Source organism: Arachis stenosperma, chromosome 7, assembly GCF_014773155.1.
Source record: "Arachis stenosperma cultivar V10309 chromosome 7, arast.V10309.gnm1.PFL2, whole genome shotgun sequence".
Classification (NCBI taxonomy): domain Eukaryota; kingdom Viridiplantae; phylum Streptophyta; class Magnoliopsida; order Fabales; family Fabaceae; genus Arachis; species Arachis stenosperma.
This window is the reverse complement of record NC_080383.1, coordinates 64,898,760-64,922,455: the sequence shown is the minus strand read 5'-3', so window position 1 is coordinate 64,922,455 and position 23,696 is coordinate 64,898,760. Positions and strand designations below refer to the sequence as shown.

Genomic DNA, 23,696 nt, shown 5'->3' with positions numbered 1-23,696 from the left:
TCAATCAATTCTCCCTTGATCCTCTTAGTTCTCGGCCAATTCTCTCAAGAACAATTCCAAGAGAGTCAAAACTCCAAAGGAATGTGAAAGTGAAAATTCAAAAGCCAAGGTAAAAGTAAAAATTCAAAAGTGAGCATCCCGATCCTAATTACATCAAACTAACTACTATTTATACACTTTCTATTCTTGGATAATGGGGTTTGGATGGGCTTTTGAATTGGTGAAGAAATGAATTAAAATGGGAATTTAATTTGAATTTTCGGCCCATGAAATCCACTCCTAGGAGGCTGCCCTGCCCTTGTGGGGGGCAGGGCAGAGAATTGATGCTTGGTGCTTGGAGTTGGTGCGGCCATGGTGCGCATGAAGAAGAAATTGGTGCGCCAGAAGCTGCCCTGCCCGCGCCAAGGGCGGGGCAGAAAATGTTGATGCGCGCGCTTGGTGCGCCATGCTTGAGGAGCGCGCGTGCGCGTGCTGCACGCTGATGCGTGGGATGCTCCCTGCCCGCGCCAAGGGCAGGGCAGGAATGGTTTGGTGCGCCAGGAAAGGAATGTTGCGCGCGGTTGGTGCGCCAGGAAGCAAAGTTGGTGCGCCAAGGTTTTGTGTGTGATGCGCCAGTTTCAAATGCTGCCCTGCCCGCGCCAAGGGCAGGGCAGAGTTTCCATATTGCACGCCTCGGGTTCGAATCACGGAGGAAGCAAACACGCTAGTTATTTTCTTGGTTTCTTGGCACCATAGTCACCCTTAGTCCTTGGCTTCCTCATGGTCCCTTGTTCGAAACTTGTAGCTTGCATGGGTGTCATTTTCCCTTGAATTTCTTTCCTCATGGAGCCCGATACTGCTCTCCACAAGGGCAGGGCAGCGTTTGCTTCTCTTGGCTCCAAGGCACCATTTTGTGCTCTGCCCTTGGAGTGGGCAGGGCAAGGTTGCCTTGTCTTGGTTTGGTCACTTAATGCTGCCCTCCTAGAGGGCATTCTGCCCTTGTGGAGGGCAAGGTTGCTTCCCCTATGAGTTGCGGCACGCTATTTCTTGATTCGGCCACGCTTTCCTTTTCTTGGCTACACTTTCTTAGGCCACGCTTTTCATTTTCTTTTCTTTTCTTCATCTACAATAAACTAAAACAACCACTCAAAGTATCACTAAATTCAAGAGGCTTATAAATCAATTAAAATGCAATTAAAATTAGCTTAAACCTCATGATTTATCATTAATTTCATAGTGGTTGCTTGATTTAGAGAAGTTATGCATTTTCACTCCAAATCACTAACTTAGGATGCAAGAAAGTGCATAAATGCTAACAAAACAAGTGAAATTAGCTTGAAAAATGGATATATGATGACTTGTCATCATGCACTTCCCAGTCTCTAGGACTATGAAATCAGCAGGGATGTAATGGTTTTCAATCTTCACCAAAACATCCTCTACAAGTCCATGAGCTTATTTTCTTGAGTTGTCTGCCATCTCTAATGAGATTCTTGCAGCTTGCACCTCAAAGATCCCTAGCTTCTCCATTACAGAGAGAGGCATGAGGTTTACACTTGACCCTAAGTCACACAGAGCCTTCTTGAAGGTTATGGTGCCTATGGTACAAGGTATTGAAAACTTCCCAGGATCTTGTCTCTTTTGAGGTAATTTCTGCCTAGACAAGTCATCCAGTTCTTTGGTGAGCAAAGGAGGTTCATTCTCCCAAGTTTCATTTCCAAATAACTTGTCATTTAGCTTCATGATTGCTCCAAGGTATTTAGCAACTTGCTCTTCAGTGACATACTCATCCTCTTCAGAGGAAGAATACTCATCAGAGCTCATGAAAGGCAGAAGTAAGTCCAATGGAATCTCTATGGTCTCATTTTGAGCCTCAGATTCCCATGGTTCCTCACTGGGGAACTCATTGGAGGCTAGTGCACGCCCACTGAGGTCTTCCTCAGTGGCGTTCACTTCCTCTCCTTCCTCTCCAAATTCGGCCATGTTGATGGCCTTGCACTCTCCTTTTGGATTTTCTTCTGTGTTACTTGGGAGAGTACTAGGAGGGAGTTCAGTAACTTTCTTGCTCAGCTGTCCCACTTGTGCCTCCAAATTCCTAATGGAGGACCTTGTTTCAGTCATGAAACTTTGAGTGGTTTTGATTAGATCAGAGACCATGGTTGCTAAGTCAGAGTGGCTCTGCTTAGAACTCTCTGTCTGTTGCTGAGAAGATGATGGAAAAGGCTTGCCATTGCTAAACTTGTTTCTTCCACCATTATTGTTATTAAAACCTTGTTGAGGTCTTTCTTGATTCTTCCATGAGAAATTTGGGTGATTTCCCCATGAAGAATTATAGGTGTTTCCATAGGGTTCTCCTAGGTAATTCACCTCTTCCATTGAAGGGTTCTCAGGATCATAGGCTTCTTCTTTAGATGAAGCATCCTTAGTACTACTTGGTGCACTTTGCATTCCAGACAGACTTTGAGAGATCAAATTGACTTGTTGAGTCAATATCTTGTTCTGAGCGAAAATGGCATTCAGAGTGTCAATCTCAAGAACTCCTTTCTTCTGATTAGTCCCATTGTTCACAGGATTCCTTTCAGAAGTGTACATGAATTGGTTATTTGCAACCATTTCAATCAGCTCTTGAGCTTCTGTAGGCGTCTTCTTCAAATGAAGAGATTCTCCAGCAGAGCTATCCAAAGACATCTTTGATAGTTCAGAGAGACCATCATAGAAAATACCTATGATGCTCCATTCAGAAAGCATGTCAGAAGGACATTTTCTGATTAATTGTTTGTATCTTTCCCAAGCTTCATAGAGGGATTCTCCATCCTTCTGTCTGAAGGTTTGGACTTCCACTCTAAGCTTACTCAATTTTTGAGGTGGAAAGAACTTTGCCAAGAAGGCATTGACTAGCTTCTCCTATGAGTCCAGGCTTTCTTTAGGTTGTGAGTCCAACCATGTCCTAGCTCTGTCTCTTACAGCAAAAGGGAATAGCATAAGTCTGTAGACTTCAGGGTCAACCCCATTAGTCTTGACAGTGTCACAGATTTGCAAGAATTCAGCTAAAAACTGATGAGGATCTTCTAATGGAAGTCCATGAAACTTGCAATTCTGTTGCATTAGAGAAACTAATTGAGGCTTAAGCTCAAAGTTGTTTGCTCCAATGGCAGGGATAGAGATGCTTCTCCCATAGAGGTCGGGAGTAGGTGCAGTGAAGTCACCCAGCACCTTCCTTGCATTGTTGGCATTGTTGTTGTTTTCGGCTGCCATGTCTTCTTCTTCTTTGAAGAATTCGGTTAGGTCCTCTATAGAGAATTGTGCCTTAGCTTCTCTTAGCTTTCGCTTCAAGGTCCTCTCAGGTTCAGGGTCAGCTTCAACAAGAATGCCTTTGTCTCTGCTCCTGCTCATATGAAAGAGAAGAGAACAAGAAAATGTAGAATCCTCTATGTCACAGTATAGAGATTCCTTGAGGTGTCAGAAGAACAGAAAAATAGAAGAAGGAGGTAGAAGAATTCGAACTTAATCAGAGAGAGTTCGAATTGTGCATTGAGAAGGAGTGGTACTCCATAAATAGAAGGATGTGGGAAGAGGGGAAGAGAATTTTCGAAAATTAAGTTAAAGAAATTGAAAACATTTTGAAAAACACTAATTAATTTTCGAAAATAAGAGTGGGAAAGAAATCAAGTGATTTTTGAAAAAGATTTTGAAATTAGAAGTCAAAAAGATTTGATTGAAAGCTATTTTGAAAAAGATGTGATTAAAAAGATATGATTGAAAAGATATGATTTGAAAACAATTTTAAAAGATATGATTTTAAAAATTAATGACTTGCCTAACAAGAAAAGATATGATTCAAACATTAAACCTTTCTCAACAGAAAAGGCAATATACTTGAGATGTTCAATCAAATCATTAATTGTTAGTAAGTATCTTTGAAAAAGGAAAGAAATTGATTTTGAAAACATTTGATTGAAAAGATATGATTTGAAAAAGATTTGATTTTGAAAAACTTTGAAAACTTGAAAAAAATTGATTTGAAAACAAAATCCTCCCCCTTGTGCCATCTTGGCGTTAAACGCCCAGAATGGTATCCATTCTGGCGTTTAACGCCCAAAATGCTACCTTTTTGGGCGTTAAACGCCCAACCAGGCACCCTGGCTGGCGTTTAAACGCCAGTCTGTCCTTCTTCACTGGGCGTTTTTAACGCCCAGCTTTTTCTGTGTAATTCCTCTGCTGCATGTTCTGAATCTTCAGTTCCCTGTACTATTGACTTGAAAATAGAACCAAGATCAAATAAACAATGCATTGCAAGACACCAAACTTAAAATTAGACACTAGACTCAAACAAGAAACATAAAATATTTTTGGTTTTTATGATTTTGAAATTTTTTTGTGCTTTTTCGAAAATTATATGAAAAGAAAATAAAAGTTTCAAAATTCTCAATTTGGATTCCAGGAATCATTGCAATGTTAGTCTAAGACTTCGGTCCAGGAATTAGACATGGCTTCACAGCCAGCCAAGCTTTCAAAGAAAGCTTCGGTCCAAAACACTAGACATGGCCAATGGCCAGCCAAGCCTTAGCAGATCATTGCTCCAATAGTAAGATTGATAGAAATCAACAAGCTCTTGTGATGATAGGTTGAAACCTCGGTCCAATAAGATTAGACATGGCTTCTCAGCCAGCCAGACTTCAACAGATCATCATGAAACACTAGAATTTATTCTTAAGAACTCTGAAGAAAAATACCTAATCTAAGCAACAAGATAAATCGTCAGTTGTCCATACTCAAAACAATCCCCGGCAACGGCGCCAAAAACTTGGTGCGCGAAATTGTGATCACTACAACTTCGCACAACTAACCAGCAAGTGCACTGGGTCGTCCAAGTAATAAACCTTACGCGAGTAAGGGTCGATCCCACGGAGATTGTTGGTATGAAGCAAGCTATGGTCACCTTGTAAATCTTAGTCAGGCAGACTCAAATGGGTATAGTGATATACGAATAAAGCATAAAGATAAAGATAGAGGTACTTATGTAATTCATTGGTAGGAACTTCAGATAAGCGTATGAAGATGCCTTCCCTTCCGTCTCTCTGCTTTCCTACTGTCTTCATCCAATCCTTCTTACTCCTTTCCATGGCAAGCTTATGTAGGGTTTCACCGTTGTCAGTGGCTACCTCCCATCCTCTCAGTGAAAATGTTCCTATGCTCTGTCACAGCATATGGCTAATCAGCTGTCGGTTCTCGGTCAGGCCGGAATAGAATCCAGTGATTCTTTTGCGTCTGTCACTAACGCCCCGCCTGCTAGGAGTTTGAAGCACGTCACAGTCATTCAATCATTGAATCCTACTCAGAATACCACAGACAAGGTTAGACCTTCCGGATTCTCTTGAATGCCGCCATCAGTTCTTGCCTATACCACGAAGACTCTGATCTCACGGAATGGCTGGCTCATTTGTTAGGCGAGCACTCGGTTGTCAGGCGATCAACCATGCATCGTGTATCAGGAATCCAAGAGATATTCACTAGAGCCTTGGTTGCTTGTAGAACAGAGTGGTTGTCAGTCACTTTGTTCATAAGTGAGAATGATGATGAGTGTCATGGATCATCACATTCATCAAGTTGAAGAACAAGTGATATCTTGGACAAAGAACAAGCGGAATTGAATAGAAGAACAATAGTAATTGCATTAATACTCGAGGTACAGCAGAGCTCCACACCTTAATCTATGGTGTGTAAAAACTCCACCGTTGAAAATACATAAGAACAAGGTCTAGGCATGGCCGAATGGCCAGCCTCCCAAAGTGAGTTCAATCATAAAAACATGATCAAAAGCTCTTCTTAATACAATAGTAAAAGGTCCTATATATAGAGAACTAGTAGCCTAGGGTGTACAGAAATGAGTAAATGACATAAAAATCCACTTCCGAGCCCACTTGGTGTGTGCTTGGGCTGAGCAATGAAGCAATTTCGTGTAGAGACTCTTCTTGGAGTTAAACGCCAGCTTTTATGCCAGTTTGGGCGTTTAACTCCCATTTTGGTGCCAGTTCCGGCGTTTAACGCTGGAATTCCTGAGGGTGACTTTGAACGCCGGTTTGGGCCATCAAATCTTGGGCAAAGTATGGACTATCATATATTGCTGGAAAGCCCAGGATGTCTACTTTCCAACGCCGTTGAGAGCGCGCCAATTGGGCTTTTGTAGCTCCAGAAAATCCACTTCGAGTGCAGGGAGGTCAGAATCCAACAGCATCTGCAGTCCTTTTCAGTCTCTGGATCAGATTTTTGCTCAGGTCCCTCAATTTCAGCCAGAAAATACCTGAAATCACAGAAAAATACACAAACTCATAGTAAAGTCCAGAAAAGTGAATTTTAACTAAAAACTAATAAAAATATACTAAAAACTAACTAGATCATACTAAAAACATACTAAAAACAATGCCAAAAAGGGTACAAATTATCCGCTCATCAGCAAGTAAGCACAGAAAACATAGCCATAAACCAAGGATTCAACATTTCAATCAATGTAGCATAATGCTCGAAGAATAGGCATATTCATCAATCATATCCTAAAAGAATGGTTAAGCGGTTAAGTGTAATTAAAGTGAAGTTAGTAAGTGAAAGAAGTTAGAGGGTTAGGAAAATGAAGTTAGAGGGTTAGTGGTATAGTGAAGAATTGCCTAATGAAAAGAAATATGCAAGTTGTGCACAACAAATGTGTTCACCATCATGAGAGTATGGAATTCTCAAAAGTACATGAGTTCACTTGGGTGATGCCAATTGCGGGAACTAACATAAGAATGGAAAAGCTGTCCCAAAAGTCCCGGGTATTGAACTTGGTAAGTTATGCAAAGCTCAGTTTGAAAGTGCCAAGTTCAATTTCGAAACCGATATCTAAAAGTGAAACAGTTTTATCAAAAATTTGGGCAGCATTTCGGCTTAAAATTGGACGTTCCCGGATAGCAATCGTAGCACAAAGAATTACATGAGGCATATAGCAAACAATTAAACACAGCAGCAATAACACAGCAGCAAGGCAACACTAGTATGAATTCAGAGCAGTTCAAAATCAGCACTCCACAGACAAGTACCAAGCAGAGAATGAACACAAACGGAGCAATTATCAGGCCTAGAATCCTCTATCCAGACCTAGCTACCTAACAGCAGATATCTCTAGCTAACCTAACATGCGAAAATCAAGTTCCTAACTAACTAAAGCTAACAGTAAACTAAGAGTAAAATGAAGAAATAAGAAAGCAGAGTTGAGGGGGAAACAGGTAACCTGGAAGCTGGGCAGAATCAGAAATGGGTAGGCAGGCGACAGGGCAGAGGTGGAGAGTGAGGTTCAGACTGGGAGGCCACCTCAGTTGGTGGTGGCGGCAGAGGCCCACGGCGGCGGAGGTGCACCGGTGGTTATGGCAGAGAAAGAGGAAAGATGGCCGTGAGAGAGAGAGAGAGTATGGTTAAGAGGGGGGAGGAGGAGAGAGAGAGGGGAGTGGCATGGTTGCCGCGGCTGTCGTCGCCGGCGGCGTGGTGGTCGGAGCCGTGACAAGGAGGGAGAAGAGGCTAGGAGACGTTGGAGAGATGAGAGTAGGGGTGAGGTGCGCGACTGCGCAACGTTCCTCGCGTCCTAGGGTTATCCTGTTTTTAAATCGACGCGGGCGCGCACATGGCGCCTTCGCGTGCATTGATGATTTTGCAACCGACGCGTGAGCGCCTTGTGCGCTTACGCATGCTAGACGAGAATTGCAAAAAGTGCGTGCACGTATGGTGCGCGCACGCGTGCTTGAGGTTGGGCTGGAGGCCTAAGGTTGGCCAGAGTTGGCACAACTTTCTGGATTTTGGCCCGGAAGTTGCGTCACTGGATCGGCGCGCACGCGGCAGGTGCGCAGGCGCGCGCATTTTCTTCTAGACTCATAGGCATGGAGGCGCGCAGTGCACGTCCGCGTGATGGATTTTGGGCCAGGGGCTTGGTGTTGGCCCAACACAAGCCTAACTCTCGGGTGGCATGTGTGGGATGGTGGCATCAGCTTAGGGACGCGTACGCGGCAAGTGCGCGTCCGCGTGCTTTCCCTTAATGGTTGATGGGTGCGCACGCAGCTAGTGCGCGTCTGCGTGGGACGACTTGGGCCAAAGGAACAATGTTTGTCCAAGAGAGGCTCAACTCTTTGGAAAATGTATGGTGGTTCATCCGCTCATGGACGCGTGCGCGTACAGCGTGCACGCGTGTCCTTCCCCCTTTATTATTATTATTTTTTTTCAATAAGCAGAAAAATATGCCCAGGGGTTCCCTATGATGCCTACAACTTTTATTCAATCAAATATCATACAATTCACAAGAAATGCAATTTGATTTTATTCATCTACTACAAAACACAACATACATGTGACTATGCTAACAATCAATTCATACAAACAAATCTATATGAATTGAAGATCTACCTACAATGGCAACTCAAACCACTTATTAAACAAGACTAAAAGAGATTGGGAAGATTTTACCATGGTGGGGTGTCTCCCACCTAGCACTTTTAGTTAAAGTTCTTAAGTTGGACCTTTTGAGGAGCTTATTGTCATGGTGGCTTGTGCTTGTATTCATCCTTGAATCTCTAAAAATCTTTGCTTCTCAATAGGTTGATAGAATTTCCAACCATCTTCACCAATCTTGGGTGAATTTCAACCCAAGATATGAGTCCCCATAGTTGGTCTTCACATAGCGAACCGGGATCCCATATCTTATCTTCACACCCATCCGTGAGTTGAGTCTCATGATTTTTCCATACGGGTGGTTGACGTAAGGGCGGTTGACACATAGAATTCTCTTTAGCCCATAAATTCTTCCTTCTAGACCCATACAAAGTGGTTCTTGTCCCATCATAATCCCTATATCTTAAAGCTTTGACCTTAGTGAGCTTTATACCGAATTTTCAACCACTACACAATTCTCTTTTTCCTTTAAGTCTACAAAGAGCTCTAAGTTGTCAATCCGTCTCAATTAAACCATATTCAAACGAGAAAGTAAAACTTAGGGATAAGAATTTTACCCACTTGAATGTTGTGTTGGATGGTGATTTGGGAAGGGCGACTTTCCCACACTTAGACAATGCAAGGCTTACTTCTTTATGCTCTTCTTTGGGTATTTCCATCTCTTGACAAATTTCTTCAATTTCAACCTTTTCCCTTTTATTACTTGACTTGGTGTTGTCTTCAAGAACTTCGGTTTCTTGCCCAATGGGAGGTGATTCAATTTTGGATAGGAATTCATTGATGAATAAATCCATCTCTTGATCAACCTCTTCATATTCTTCAATTTCAATATGCTCCATGCCATTTTCTTCTTCCTTGGGGGGTTGTGCACACTCTTCTATGGTTTCAACTTCATGTCTACTAGGAAGAGATTCAATTGTAGATAGAAATTCCTCCATGATTGAATCTATTTCTTGCTCAACCTTCTCGTGTTCTTCAATCTTGATATGCTCCGGAGGTTGTTGAGACTCACATGGTAGTTCCACATCTTTTAAATCTTGGACCACTTCCTCATTTATTTCAATAGCCGTAGGCTTCTCCAATTGCTCCATTACTACTACCGATTCTTCTTTTTTCACCGGATTATCCGATATCTCTTCCATGCTTTGCTCTTCCTTGGGCTTTCCACATGAGGCTACGGGGATAACTTGAGTATTCAAACACTGGTGGGCTAAAGCGTGCACCACCTTGGTCAAATTAGTTACAAACGCAAATGTATCCTACTTCATGGCTTCTTGTCCTTGAAGTAACAAGGTGAGAGGATCGTCTATTAGGACTTAGGGTGAGTAGGAAAGTTCATTATGTTGGAGAGAGGGTTCATGGTAAGAAGGTGGTTCTTCTTGGTAAAATTGTGGAGATGGTGTGCATTGAGGTGGTTTTTGGTAGTAATCTTGGTAGGGTTGTGGTGGTTCTAAAGGTCCTTGCTCATGATGGTCATAAGAATGTGATATGGGTGATTGGTCATATGATGGATATGGATCATAGGAAGGTGCTCGGTATGGAGAGGCTTGTGAGTATGGTTGAGCATCATGTTGAGGATAAGGTTCATAGGCATATGGTGGTGGTTGATTATCATAAAAGGAGTCACCATAGCCATTGAATTGGCATACATTAGGATGAGAATTATACCTATAAGTGTCCGGAGATTGTTGCCAATAAGAGTGATCAATTCCTTGAGGCTCCTCCCATCTTTGTTGGTTCCATCCATAATGAGGGTCATCATTGAAGTTCACGTTTCCTACAACACAATTAGGACCAAAATCATAGCCAAAGTGAGAATTCATGGTGGAAAAATAAAATAAAACTAACAAAATCAAGTAAACAAACAAAATCAACCTATTCACAATATTCACATATGTACAATAACCAATAACATAACACCATTGCAAATCCCCGACAACGGCGCCATTTTGATGATTGGATTTTTGACGGTTTAGAATTTCACTAATGAAATCTCGTTGTAAAGTATAGTCTCTAAACCAACAATAATCCTTTCATACAAAAAATTTGTTTGTCACAAGTACAAACCCCTAAAATCTATAAACCGAAGTATTTAAACCTCGGGTCGTCTCTCAAAGGACTTGCAGGGTAGTGTTCTTGTTATTGGTTGTTTGTTTTGGGGTTTTAGATGAGAAATATGAAAAGTAAATGGAAATGAAATTTTATTAACAAAATGGTCTTGGCAAGGTTTGATGATCAAGGACCTATATTATTATAACTAATCACAATCATGATAGTAGCAAGGATTAATCTCACTAAGTCATCCTCTAGCTAAATAGCAAAGGAAAGTCAAGTGAGTTATATCAATCCAAGTCCATAAATCCTAGTTCACTAATTGAATTAATGAAGGCTAGAGTCAATGGCTATCAACTATCAATCACTTGGATATTAGTAACTCAAGAGTTCCTAAGTTATCTTCCCAAGCCAAGAACATAAAATTCTATTCTAACATTCTCCCAAGCATTTCATCAAACATTTGGAAGGTACAAAAGAGAAATATAGTAAATCACAACAAGAATGAATTCTACCTACAATTGAATGCAAAGAATTAACAACAACAATCAAGGAAATCACAATTATCATGAATTACCTCAAATTGCATTATTGAAAGAAAACAAAAGAACAACATTAGATCCACAACAAAAGGAAGAATTGCAAGAATTAAAGTACATAACTAGAGAGAGAAAGAGTAGAAGAGTAAGAATTGATAGAGGAAAAGTAAATCAAAACATGAATTAATCCTAGATCTAAGAAGAGAGATTAACCTAAACCTAATCCTAATTCTAGAGAGAAGTGAGAGCTTCTCTCTCTAGAAACTATCTCTAAACTAATCCTAATGTGTATGAATGAACTATTGATGCAAAGATGATGCCTTCCCCTTCAATCCTTGGTCCTTTTAATGCATCTTGGCGCCGAAGTTGGTTGCACTGGGCCCCATAGCTTCCCAGAAATTGCTGGGCACGAGTTTCATTTAAAAATCACGTGCGGCCTTCGGCGTGGATGCGCATAGTACGCGTACGCATCCTTGGTTGATATTGCAATGTGCGCGCGAGCGCCTTGTGCGCGTGCGCGTCCTTGGACGAGATAAGTTCTTTGGCTTTTTGTGCTTCTATCTACTTGCATGCTTCCTTCCTTGTTCCTTTGATCCATGCCTAGCCTATTTTAACCTGAGATTACTAGCAAACACATCAAGGCATCTTATGGAATCAAGGATGAATTAAAATTACCAAAATAAAGGCTTAAAAAGTCTGTTTTTACATTCAAGCACAATACGGGAGAGATAACAAAACCATGCTAATTCATTGGCTAAATGTGAGAAAATATTATCAAAATACTCTAAATTCAACACAAGATAAACCCTAAAAACGGGGTTTGAGTGGAGAAAGGCGTTTCCTTGAGGTAGTTATGGAATTTGATCTTGAGGATGTGGTCGACATTGTCGGGATTAGAGGTAATGCTATTATCAATGACGTGGAGGTGGATGCTTCTGGTGGATAAAGTGCAGAGGAGGTGGATGTACCAGTCACAGAGATTTAGGAAGTGTGTGGTCCATGCATGTTGAGATGGGTACAACACGTGTGGCAGTTACCCCATGGCTTGATCTTGGAGCTGAAGAGGAGGAAGAAAAAGATAGAGAAGAAGACTAAGAAGGTAAAGCAGGAGAATATGAACGTTAGGGTTATGTAAGATATTATGAAAATTGGGAGAGAACGGTGTCGTTTCCGAACAGAGGGGGTCAGAAATCATTTTGTCCCCTGTTAGAGTTGCCAGCAGGCAGGGACGGATCTAGAAATATTATCATGGGGGCCAATAACATATATAATATTAAAAAATTATGAAAAAAATTATATAATGTAAAATGTATTACAAAAATATACCGATAGAGAATATATTTTAAAATATAAAAAATATGTATGTATTTTTTATTAACGAAGTAGTCATTTTTTTGTATCATAAAATTCATTGGTAATAGAATCTGTATCAAATTTTTTAGCAATTTTCTTTTTAATATATTAAAAGACAATTAACAAAAAATTTATCTTTTATTTTATTTCTAAGTTATTCTTCACAACATTTATAGCTGAAAATAATCTCTCAGTTGTAGTAGTTGAAATATAGAGAATTAATACCAAATGAATCAAGAAGGACTCTCACAAGAAGAAAAAATTCGCTTTATGAGATTTGAAAAATTTTATTTAATTTAAAAATATTAGTAATAATATCTTTTTAGATTTTTTTAATATTGTTACTTACTTTTTAGATATTAGAAATCATTAATATTTAAGTTAGATTATACTTTATTTATATTAAACTAAATACTAAATAAATTTTTTAAAAAATTAAATCATACTTAATAACTTATTACTATTAATCTTTTTTTAAAAAAGCTGGGGGGACGAGGCCTCCACTCGCCCCCCGTATGTCCGTCCCTGCTAGCAGGGACTATTTTGTCTTTTATTAGAGTTGACGGAGCAAAGAACCTAAGTGACTGACGGAGTTAATTGTTAAGGACCAATCAAGTAATTAATTTTAATTGAGGACTAAAGTGTCTAGTTCGAAATTCTTTGAGGACCAAAATAGGTAAATACTCTTTCTTTTTTTTTTTTTATTATCTGTCAATCTGAATAGATTTTTTCATTGGTATGAACTCAACTTTTTTTTTATAATAGTAATAGGTATTTTATCTAAAATAATCTATATATTACTTATAAGCTATAATTTAAAAAAAAAATTGGATTATGTTGTTGTTGTTCTTGGATTTTTTTCATATACTTATATTTACACATCATTCTATATATATGTTTGAAATACTACAATACACGAAAAAAAAACTAATCACCTTATAATATATGTCAATTTGCACAATACATAATGTCATATTTATTTTATAATTTTTCATAATTACATATATTTAAATTTTTGGTTTTTCAAATCAAAAAATAATATTTATTATTTAAATACATTTTTGTTAACATATTATATTTATATAATAATATTTATATTTTTAAAAATTATATTTAATAATATTTATCTTTTACATAAATAATATAAAGAATAATATAAATTATATCTTTTTTAATAATTTTACATTCTAATGTAATTTTGGTCAATATAATCCAAACATAATTTGTTTTTTGAAAGCACATTTGACAAAAAATTATCCAAACACAAATTACATTGACATTAATCCAACTTTGATCAAAATTAATTTTATAAAAGTACATTTGTATTGTAAATATTAATCCAAATACACACTAAGCCTCCGAATCTTCTTCTAACACTACAAAAAGGTCTATGATCACGGTGAAAAACCGTGACCATAGCTAGTGAAAAGGGTGACCATAGGTCTATGATCACGATTTTTTTACCGTGACCTATTCTGCTGTGGCCATAGACCTATGGTCACGATTTTTTTATCTACGGTCACGATTTCTATGGTACAATTTTAGTGTTCAAATTCTGGCACTTTAGGCCATATTTTTTTACCGTGACCATGGGTTAATCTATGGTCACGCATAAAAACCGTGACCATAGCCTAATCTATGGTCACGGTTTTTACCATGACCATAGCCTCTATGGTCACCCCACTTAAAACCGTGATCATATCCTCTATGGTCACTCTACCTAAAACCGTGACCATAGCCTTATCTATAGCCTTTATGGTCACCCCTTCTTAAAACCGTGACCATAGCTTCTATGGTCACCCCACTTTAAAATCGTAACCATAGCTTTATCTATGGTCATAATTTTTACCGTGACCATAACTTGTCTATGGTCACCCTATTTTTAAATGGCGACCATAGCCTATTTTGTTTTATGAGATTTAATTTTTTTAAAAGCATAATCACATCGCAAAATGATGATAATTACGAAATAAATCTAAGAATGAAAAATTCAATAAATCTAAATCATAAAAGTTTTATTAAAAACTAGATATATTTTTAGTCCAAACAACACTAATCAGAATAGGGTGTAATTTATCCATTACATGTAATATCAGATAAAGTCTTTTATCAAAAAGTAAAGAACACATCAAAATAATACATTTAGATAACTAAAATCATTATAAGACCCATCCCATCTTATATTTGTATGGAATATATTTTCTTTACATCATGTCCTCCTGCTGGCAAAAAAAAATAAACATGTTAGAATAGAGTAAAAATGATTTTGATGTGCAGTACAATTGAGTAACGAACATGGAGTACAAGTTCAATAAGTTAATCAACATTAAAGTTTCAACCACTGGACAATAAGGAGCATTTGCTAGGGTTTGAGCCATATAAAAAGCACACACTAAGTGTGTAAGACCCAAAACCTTTGAAAAAGGGCTATCATTAGCTAATTTCAAATTCAATATTTCTGTAGCTTTAAATTCAGAAATTTCTTTATTAAAGAGAATTAGAGTAAGTTTTGATTTATTAAATTTGAGATGAGTTATGATTATTATCCAATATTATAATTATTAGATTATTTTCTATATTTAGATTATAAATTCGACAGTTATGAAATAATAAGGATTTTATATGATTTGGATTAAATAATTAATATTTTAAATATTAATACTGCTACTTTGAAAAATAGAGGGTTTAATTATATTATTTTTAATTATTTGATTTGAATATTTTATTGAAAATAGAATGTGAAATTGATGAGCAAATAGTATTTTTATACACTATTATTGTTGGATTAGAACTCATTTCTAATTACTATATTAACCCTATTTTTAAGTGAGATTACAAAATTACCCTTGTACCCAATTGTTACCCTAACCCTGAAACCCTAACCCGTTACCCGTTTCCCATCAGAAACTGCAACAACAGTCGCAAACCCCTTTCTCCCCCCAAAAATGAAAGCACACACACAAAACAGGAGAGGAGAACTTCTGAGAGAGTTGAGGGAAAGAGATGGGGCTTCACCCACGCCACCATCGTCCTCACTGCGCCTTACCGTGAGCTGCGCTTTACAGACGTCCGTCGTGTCCTCCCTGTGCTGTCCTTCACGTCCGTCGCCGCGAGCTGAAGGGGAAGCCCAGATGAGAGATTGAGAAAGACGGAGAGCTCGAGAGCCAAGGAAGGGGAGGAAGGCTACTCCTGTCATTACCGTCGAGCTTGCCGTTGTCCTTACTGCTGCGCCAATGTCGGGCCCACAATCGTGGAGGAAGCATAGCGCCATCGTGGGTCCATTTCCGTCGAACTCGAAGGAGGAAGAAGGCCGAGACTGGGTGACGCTGGGAGAGAAGGAAATGCGAACTGGAGGAGCTGTGTCCAGTCACCACCGACGCGCCACTGACCACCGCCGTTCTGCCGCACCGAGGGTTCCTTTCCTGCTAGGTCTGCCGCCGTCAAGCATGAAGGGAGGAGGAAATGGCATCGCAAGTTGGGGCTGCTCCTTTTACGGCCGTTGGATTTGACCGGAGAGGGAAGCGGTGACGGTGGTGGATGTTGGTGCTGGGTCAGCACCGCCACTGCTGCTGGCCGTTTCGAGCTACTCCGCCATCTCTGTCACCGGAGAATCTCACTGCCGTCGCCGGAGGACTCTTCCGGTAAGGGTTTTAATTGAGGTTTCTGCCTTTTTAGATTTTGAGAAAGTTTTAATGTTGCGCGATTTTTATAGTTGATGCCAGGACATCTTGGCTAGTTTTACTAGCCATTTTTTGTATGCTTTAGGTTGGTTACATGCATTTTCTTAGGAAATAAGCAAGTATTTGGTTGAAAATGCAATCATACCATGATTCAAGCAAACATTGTGAATTTTGAATGATTTCATGAGAATTATGTATAAATTGAATGATAAATTGGATGATGCATGATCCCATGATTAAGAGCAAGACTTTGATACACTTTGTTTGATTGATTTCAGGCCAAAAGAAGAAGAGAAGAGCCACGCTAGTGGCTACGTTAGTTACACTAACGTGGGCACTAACGTGGAAGGAAGGGAAGCCCCAACGTTAGCGAGAAAAGTTAGTGGCATTAACTTTGAAGAAGGAGAGCATGGAACGTTAGCAAGGAAGACCCACGTTAAGAGTCACGTTAGCTACACTAACGTGAACTCTAACGTAGGGACAAAAGGCACCAAGCAACGTTAAAGGGAAAGGTGAGTCCCAATAAGGCTTGCGAAAGGGGTATATGCCAACGTTAGTAGAAAAAGTGAGTGCCACTAACGTTGGCGAAGCAAAAAGACCCACATTAACAGCCACGTTAACTAAGTTAACGTGGTAGTTAACGTGGAAGGAAAGGGAGATGCCAATGTTAGTGGAAAAAGTGAGTGCCACTAACGTTGGCGAGGCAAAAAGAAGACCCACGTTAACTTCTACGTTAACTAAGTTAACGTGGTAGTTAACGTGGGCAAAAGTCCCACCTGGCAGCCTGACCATGCCTTCTTCAAACACGCATAACTTGAGCCACAAAGCTTCAAATGAGGTGATTCTAGCGGCATTGGAAAGTAGGATTCCAGAGCTTTCCAAGAATATATGGCACTACATGGTTGATACTAAATTTGAGGTAGAAAACCTGCCCCGAAAGTGCAAACATGAACATGGTATCAACCTATAGTAAGGCCAACTGACCTCTTCACCTTCCAAGAAGTGTAACTCGAGTTGTAGAGCTCCAAATGATGCGCTTCCAAAGGTGTTGGAAAGTAGACATCCTGAGCTTTCCAAAAATATATAATAGTATGGGATGGACATTGATTTTAAGCTCCAGAACCTGGAAATATTAAGCCCCTGGTCGCTAGCGTTATCGGGACTCACGTTTTCCATTAACTCTAGTGACTATGCCAGCGACCATGTCCACTTCAAAGGAGTATAACTTGAGTTACGGAGATCCAATTGAGATGATTCTAGTTGCGTTAGAAAACTGACATTCAGAGATTTCCAAAGATATATAATAGTCTATAGTGGGAATGAAATTAAAGCACAAACAAGAGGCATCTTTTAAGCCCCAAAAACATCAACTGGGCAGCATTTCACCATGGGCCTCAATTTGATCACTTCTCTTTCAAGGACCACCCAACCTCAAGGAAGCAAGCCCACAAGTGTCAACCAATCAAGACCACAAGAAGCATCTAGAATAGGAATTTTTATTTAATTGTAATTTGCTTTTAATTTCATTTTGTAATTTAGGAGAGCCTATATAAAGGCCTTAGTTTGTACATTCAAGGAGGCTGGGAAATTGGGGGAGTGAAGTGGGGTCTTCGGACTCCCTCCCCTCACACACTTTTCCTTCTTTTCTTTTCTTTGTACTTTTCATTTATGAATTTGGAAGTTTCATTTTTAGTTTATTCTTCATCTTTACTTTTCTGCATTTTCTTTCTTTCTATTTTGGTAGAGCAATGACCAACTAACTCTTTTCATTGGGTTAGAGAGCTCTATTGTGATTCAATGGATCAATTGTAGTTCTTATTCTTCTTCTTCTTTCTTTTCTCTTGATTTTACTAGAGAGCTTTCGATCTTAATTCAATTGGGTAATTGTCTTGGAAGAGAAATTGTTCATACTTGGATTTCCTCTAAACCTTGGAAGAGGAATGAGGAAATCATGCTAGAAATGTTCTCTCACATTGGATTAGGTTGGGGGTTGGATGGATATTGTGACATGTAATCCTACCAATACTTTGATCTATGAATGTGTGTGGTATAATCAGTGACCAAACTTCATCTCTTCCCATGAGTAATTAAATCAAGGAATTGGGAAACTGTTCAAGCTTAGAGAGATTGGATTGCCAAGGAATTGGGATCCAATCACTTAAGATTGCCAAGGAGATCAATGAATGCATTGATTGAGGAAGAGATGAGAATGAACTTAATTCAGAGAATTGCAATATCTCTTGATCCCAATGTTCATTTTATCTTTAGTTCTTACATTTACTTTTCTTGCCATTTTACTCTTCTGCACTTTATAGCTTTTCTTTACTTTTATGCCATTTACATTTCCTTATTACTTATCACTACAATATGATTTGTCTAACTAGGATAATCAATTAATCATTGTTTGCTTAATCCGTTAATCTCTGTGGGATTCGACCTCACTCTATTGTGAGTTATTACTTGACGACAATTCGGTATACTTGCCGAAGGAAAATTTGTTGAGAGACAAGTTTTCATGCATCAAGTTTATGGCGCCGTTGCCGGGGATTAATTGTGATTAACAAACTACCAGTTGATTGATTTACTAGATTAGACACTTTTCTTTTGTTCCTTTATTTTCTTTTGCTAACTAACTGTTTGTGATATTGCCTCACTGGGAATTTCCTCATCTGTGACAATGGAGATTCCAATTTCTTTTGGTGATTATTATTTGAGACAAAGCTTTCTGCAGAAAAGAAAAGAGCATCCATCATATGGTAGTCAATCAAATTTCATGGGAAACTCTCCACCACCACAGAATGATCCACTTTACTATGCTCATGGTGGGTGGGAGTATCAAAAACATGAAATGGGGTGCTTCCGAGGGCCACAAAATGATCCATATTTTGGTGAAATTGATCACTACTCAAGTTGTGGCTGGGAAGATCAAAATCAAAGAGATTTCACTCATTCATACCCCATTCATCAAGAGCCATCACCTCTCAATTATACAACCTCACCTCCAAGTTTTACACGCCTAAATTCTTTATCATTTGAGTATGCCTCAGCACAAAGGTCTATCCCAAATCTAAACAATTCATTTCATCATCCACAAAACTCAATCCACTACCCACAAGACTCATACCACTTTCAAAACACACAACCACAAAACAACCAACCATTACAACCTACCCAACCTTCTTTAGATAGACTTGCTAGGATGGAACTCATCCTTGAAGAACTCAAAAGAAGTAGAGAAGAAGATATACTCACTAGGATAGAACTCCTCTTTGAAAAAATAATGAAGACAATCTAAGAGGAGAAAATAGCAGAAAGGGACCATGAAGAAAAATTGAGACAGAATGCACAACTCTATTTTGAAGAACAATTCATTGAAGAGCTGAAATCACAAAGAGAGACCACTTCACTCTCTCCAGAAACAAAGGAGTGCATTCAACGGTCAAGAACAAGAGAGGAAGTCAATCAAGGGAGCCCCCACTCTAATGAAACAGAGAGTTGCATAAAGGGTGAGTTCATTGAACCACCAATTCAAGAAGCACTTGATGAAGAGGATGCTCCAACCATCATACAACACCCAAGTCCTAAAATCAAGGTGGTGAAGGCAATCAATGTGAGCACTAAAAAGAGGATGGTAACCAAGAAAAGAAGAACAATATCCATGAAGAAGAAAAAGGTCAACCAAAAGCCATTCCACCCTTACCCTAACAAGCAAGTCTACTCAAGCTAACAACAAAAGAAAGCTTGCTGGGGAGAGGCACTCTAAGCAAGGGGCATTAACTGGCTCCTCTTTCATCTTGAGGTCATTCCTCTTAACAAACTGGAAGAGGAGAAAGAAAGCCATAAACAACATGTCAAGCTAATGACATTAAAAGAGCGCTTGTTGGGAGGCAACCCAACCGTAGGTAACATTTCCTTGCTTTGCTTAGTTTACTTTCAATAATTTGGCATATGATTAGATTCTAAGTTTGGTGTTGCCATGCAACAATTTCATTTTCAATCTTCACGGGGTACTTGCAACATTCTAAATTGAGAGTATCACACTAAGTTTGGTGTTGCCTGATAAACCACTATTTTATGGTTTATAATGTGCTTAATTATGTGGTTTTATCATGATCTTTACCCATTTATTCATGTATTTAGCATGTATTTATATTTTCTTCCTAAAATTATTACATGATTGAAAACATGCTTCTTTGGTCTTAATTTAGCTAATCTTAATTCTCTCTTATTACTATTCGATGCCTTGATCTGTGTGTTAAGTGTTTCAGGCTTCATAGGGCAGGAATGGATTAGAGGATGAAGAGGAAGTGTGCAAAAATGGAAGGAACACAAGGAATCGAGGAGGTGACTGGTGCACGAAATTGTGATCACTACTTTTCACAACTCAAATAATCCCTAGTAATGAGTCCAAAAACTTGGTGCTCAATACCATGGCATAAACACAACTTCGCATAACTAACCAGCAAGTGCACTGGGTCGTCCAAGTAATAAACCTTACGCGAGTAAGGGTCGATCCCACGGAGATTGTTGGTATGAAGCAAGCTATGGTCACCTTGTAAATCTTAGTCAGGCAGACTTAAATGGTTATGGATGATATATGAATAAAAACATAAAGATAAAGATAGAGATACTTATGTAATTCATTGGTGAGAACTTCAGATAAGCGAATGGAGATGCTTTGTCCCTTCCGTCTCTCTGCTTTCCTACTGTCTTCATCCAATCCTTCTTACTCCTTTCCATGGCAAGCTGTATGTTGGGCATCACCGTTGTCAATGGCTACAGTCCCGTCCTCTCAGTGGAAATGTTCAACGCACCCTGTCACGGCACGGCTATCCAACTGTCGGTTCTCGATCATGTCGGAATAGAATCCAGTGATTCTTTTGCGTCTGTCACTAACGCCCCACAATTGCAAGTTTGAAGCTCGTCACAGTCATTCAATCATTGAATCCTACTCAGAATACCACAGACAAGGTTTAGACCTTCCGGATTCTCTTGAATGCAGTCATCAATTCTAGCTTATACCACGAAGACTCTGGTTAAAGAATCCAAGAGATATCCACCCAATCTAAGGTAGAACGGAGGTGATTGACGGTCACACGTTCATAGGTGAGAATGAGGATGAGTGTCACGGATCATCACATTCATCAAGTTGAAGAACAAGTGATATCTTGGAACAAGAACAAGCTGAATTGAATAGAAGAACAATAGTAATTGCATTAATACTCGAGGTACAGCAGAGCTCCACACCTTAATCTATGGTGTGTAGAAACTCCACCGTTGAAAATACATAAGAACAAGGTCTAGGCATGGCCGTGAGGCCAGCCTCCCAAAGAGGGTTCAATCATAAAAACATGATCCAAAGATAGCATAAGACTAAAGATAGCTACCCCGATGTCAAATACAATAGTAAAAGGTCCTATTTATAGGGAACTAGTAGCTTAAGAATTACAAAGATGAGTAAATGACATAAAAATCCACTTCCGGGCCCACTTGGTGTGTGCTTGGGCTGAACATTGAAGCATTTTCGTGTAGAGACTCTTCTTGGAGTTAAACGCCAGCTTTTGTGCCAGTTTGGGCGTTTAACTCCCATTCTTGTGCCAGTTCCGGCGTTTAACGCCGGGCATTCCTGAGCTAATTTGGAACGCCGGTTTGGGCCATCAAATCTTGGGCAAAGTATGGACTATTATATATTGCTGGAAAGCCCAGGATGTCTACTTTCCAACGCCATTAAGGGCGCGCCAATTGGGATTTTGTAGCTCCAGAAAATTTACTTCGAGTGCAGGGAGGTCAGAATCCAACAGCATCTGCAGTCATTTTCAGTCTCTGAATCAGATTTTTGCTCAGGTCCCTCAATTTCAGCCAGAAAATACCTGAAATCACAGAAAAACACAAAAACTCTTAGTAAAGTCCAGAAAAGTGAATTTTAACTAAAAACTAATAAAAATATACTAAAAACTAACTAAAAACATACTAAAAACAATGCCAAAAAGCGTACAAATTATTCGCTCATCACAACACCAAACTTAAATTGTTGCTTGTCCCCAAGCAACTGAAAATCAAATAAGATAAAAAGAAGAGAATATGCAATGAATTCCAAAAACATCTATGAAGATCAGTATTAATTAGATGAGCGGGGCTTTTAGCTTTTTGCCTCTGAACAGTTTTGGCATCTCACTCTATCCTTTGAAATTCAGAATGATTGGCTTCTTTAGGAACTCAGAATCTAGATAGTGTTATTGATTCTCCTAGTTAAGTATGATGATTCTTGAACACAGCTATTTTATGAGTCTTGGCCGTGGCCCAAAGCACTCTGTCTTCCAGTATTACTACCGGATACATACATGCCACAGACACATAATTGGGTGAACCTTTTCAGATTGTGACTCAGCTTTGCTAGAGTCCCCAATTAGAGGTGTCCAGGGTTCTTAAGAACACTCTTTTTGCCTTGGATCACAACCTTATTTCTTTCTTTTTCTCTTTCTCCTCTTTTTTTTTCGTTTTTTTCTCTTTTTTTTTTCGCTTCTTTTCCTTTTTTTTATATTCACTGCTTTTTCTTGCTTCAAGAATCATTTTTACGATTTTTCAGACCCTCAGTAACATGTCTCCTTTTTCATCATTCTTTCAAGAGCCAACCAATCATGAACAACAAATTCAAAAGACATATGCACTGTTTAAGCATACATTCAGAAAACAAAAGTATTGCCACCACTTCAAAATAATTAATCTGTTATAAAATTTAAAATTCATGCAATTCTTCTCTTTTTCAATTAAGAACATTTTTTTTTATTTAAGAAAGGTGATAGATTCATAGGACATTCATAACTTTAAGGCATAGACACTAAGACACTAATGATCACAAGACACAAACATAGATAAACATAAGCATGATTTTTTGAAAAACAGAAAAATAAAGAACAAGGAAATTAAAGAACGGGTCCACCTTAGTGATGGCAGCTTGTTCTTCCTCTTGAAGATCTTATGGAGTGCTTGAGCTCCTCAATGTCTCTTCCTTGCCTTTGTTGCTCCTCTCTCATGATTCTTTGATATTCTCTAATTTCATGGAGGAGGATGGAATGTTCTTGGTGCTCCACCCATAGTTGTCCCATGTTGGAACTCAATTCTCCTAGGGAGGTGTTGATTTGCTCCCAATAGTTTTGTGGAGGAAAGTGCATCCCTTGAGGTATTTCAGGGATTTCATGATGAGTGGGATCTCTTGTTTGCTCCATCCTTTTCTTAGTGATGGGCTTGTCTTCATCAATGAGGATGTCTCCTTCTATGTCCACTCCCACTGAATAACAGAGGTGACAAATAAGATGAGGAAAGGCTAACCTTGCCAAGGTAGAGGACTTGTCCGCCACCTTATAGAGTTCTTGGGCTATAACCTCATGAACTTCTACTTATTCTCCAATCATGATGCTATGGATCATGATGGCCTGGTCTAGAGTAACTTCGAACCGGTTGCTAGTGGGAATGATTGAGCGTTGGATAAACTCCAACCATTCCCTTCTTCAAGGCCACAAATTCATAGAAGTGGTCTTGATGCACCCTTGAGATAAATCTCTCCATCTCCCATGACTCGGAGGTGGAGGCTTTTGCCTTCCTTTTCCTCTTTCTAGAGGTTTCT

The 23,696-nt window shown here is 39.2% G+C and overlaps 1 non-coding gene across 1 annotated transcript; it reads left to right on the top strand.

The window, feature by feature from the left end:
• Positions 1-2,721: 2,721 nt before the first annotated feature.
• LOC130942838 (small nucleolar RNA R71) lies at positions 2,722-2,829 on the top strand. The gene has a single exon (XR_009071387.1). It is a non-coding gene; the product is annotated as a small nucleolar RNA R71 (small nucleolar RNA).
• The last annotated feature ends 20,867 nt before the right edge of the window (positions 2,830-23,696 follow it).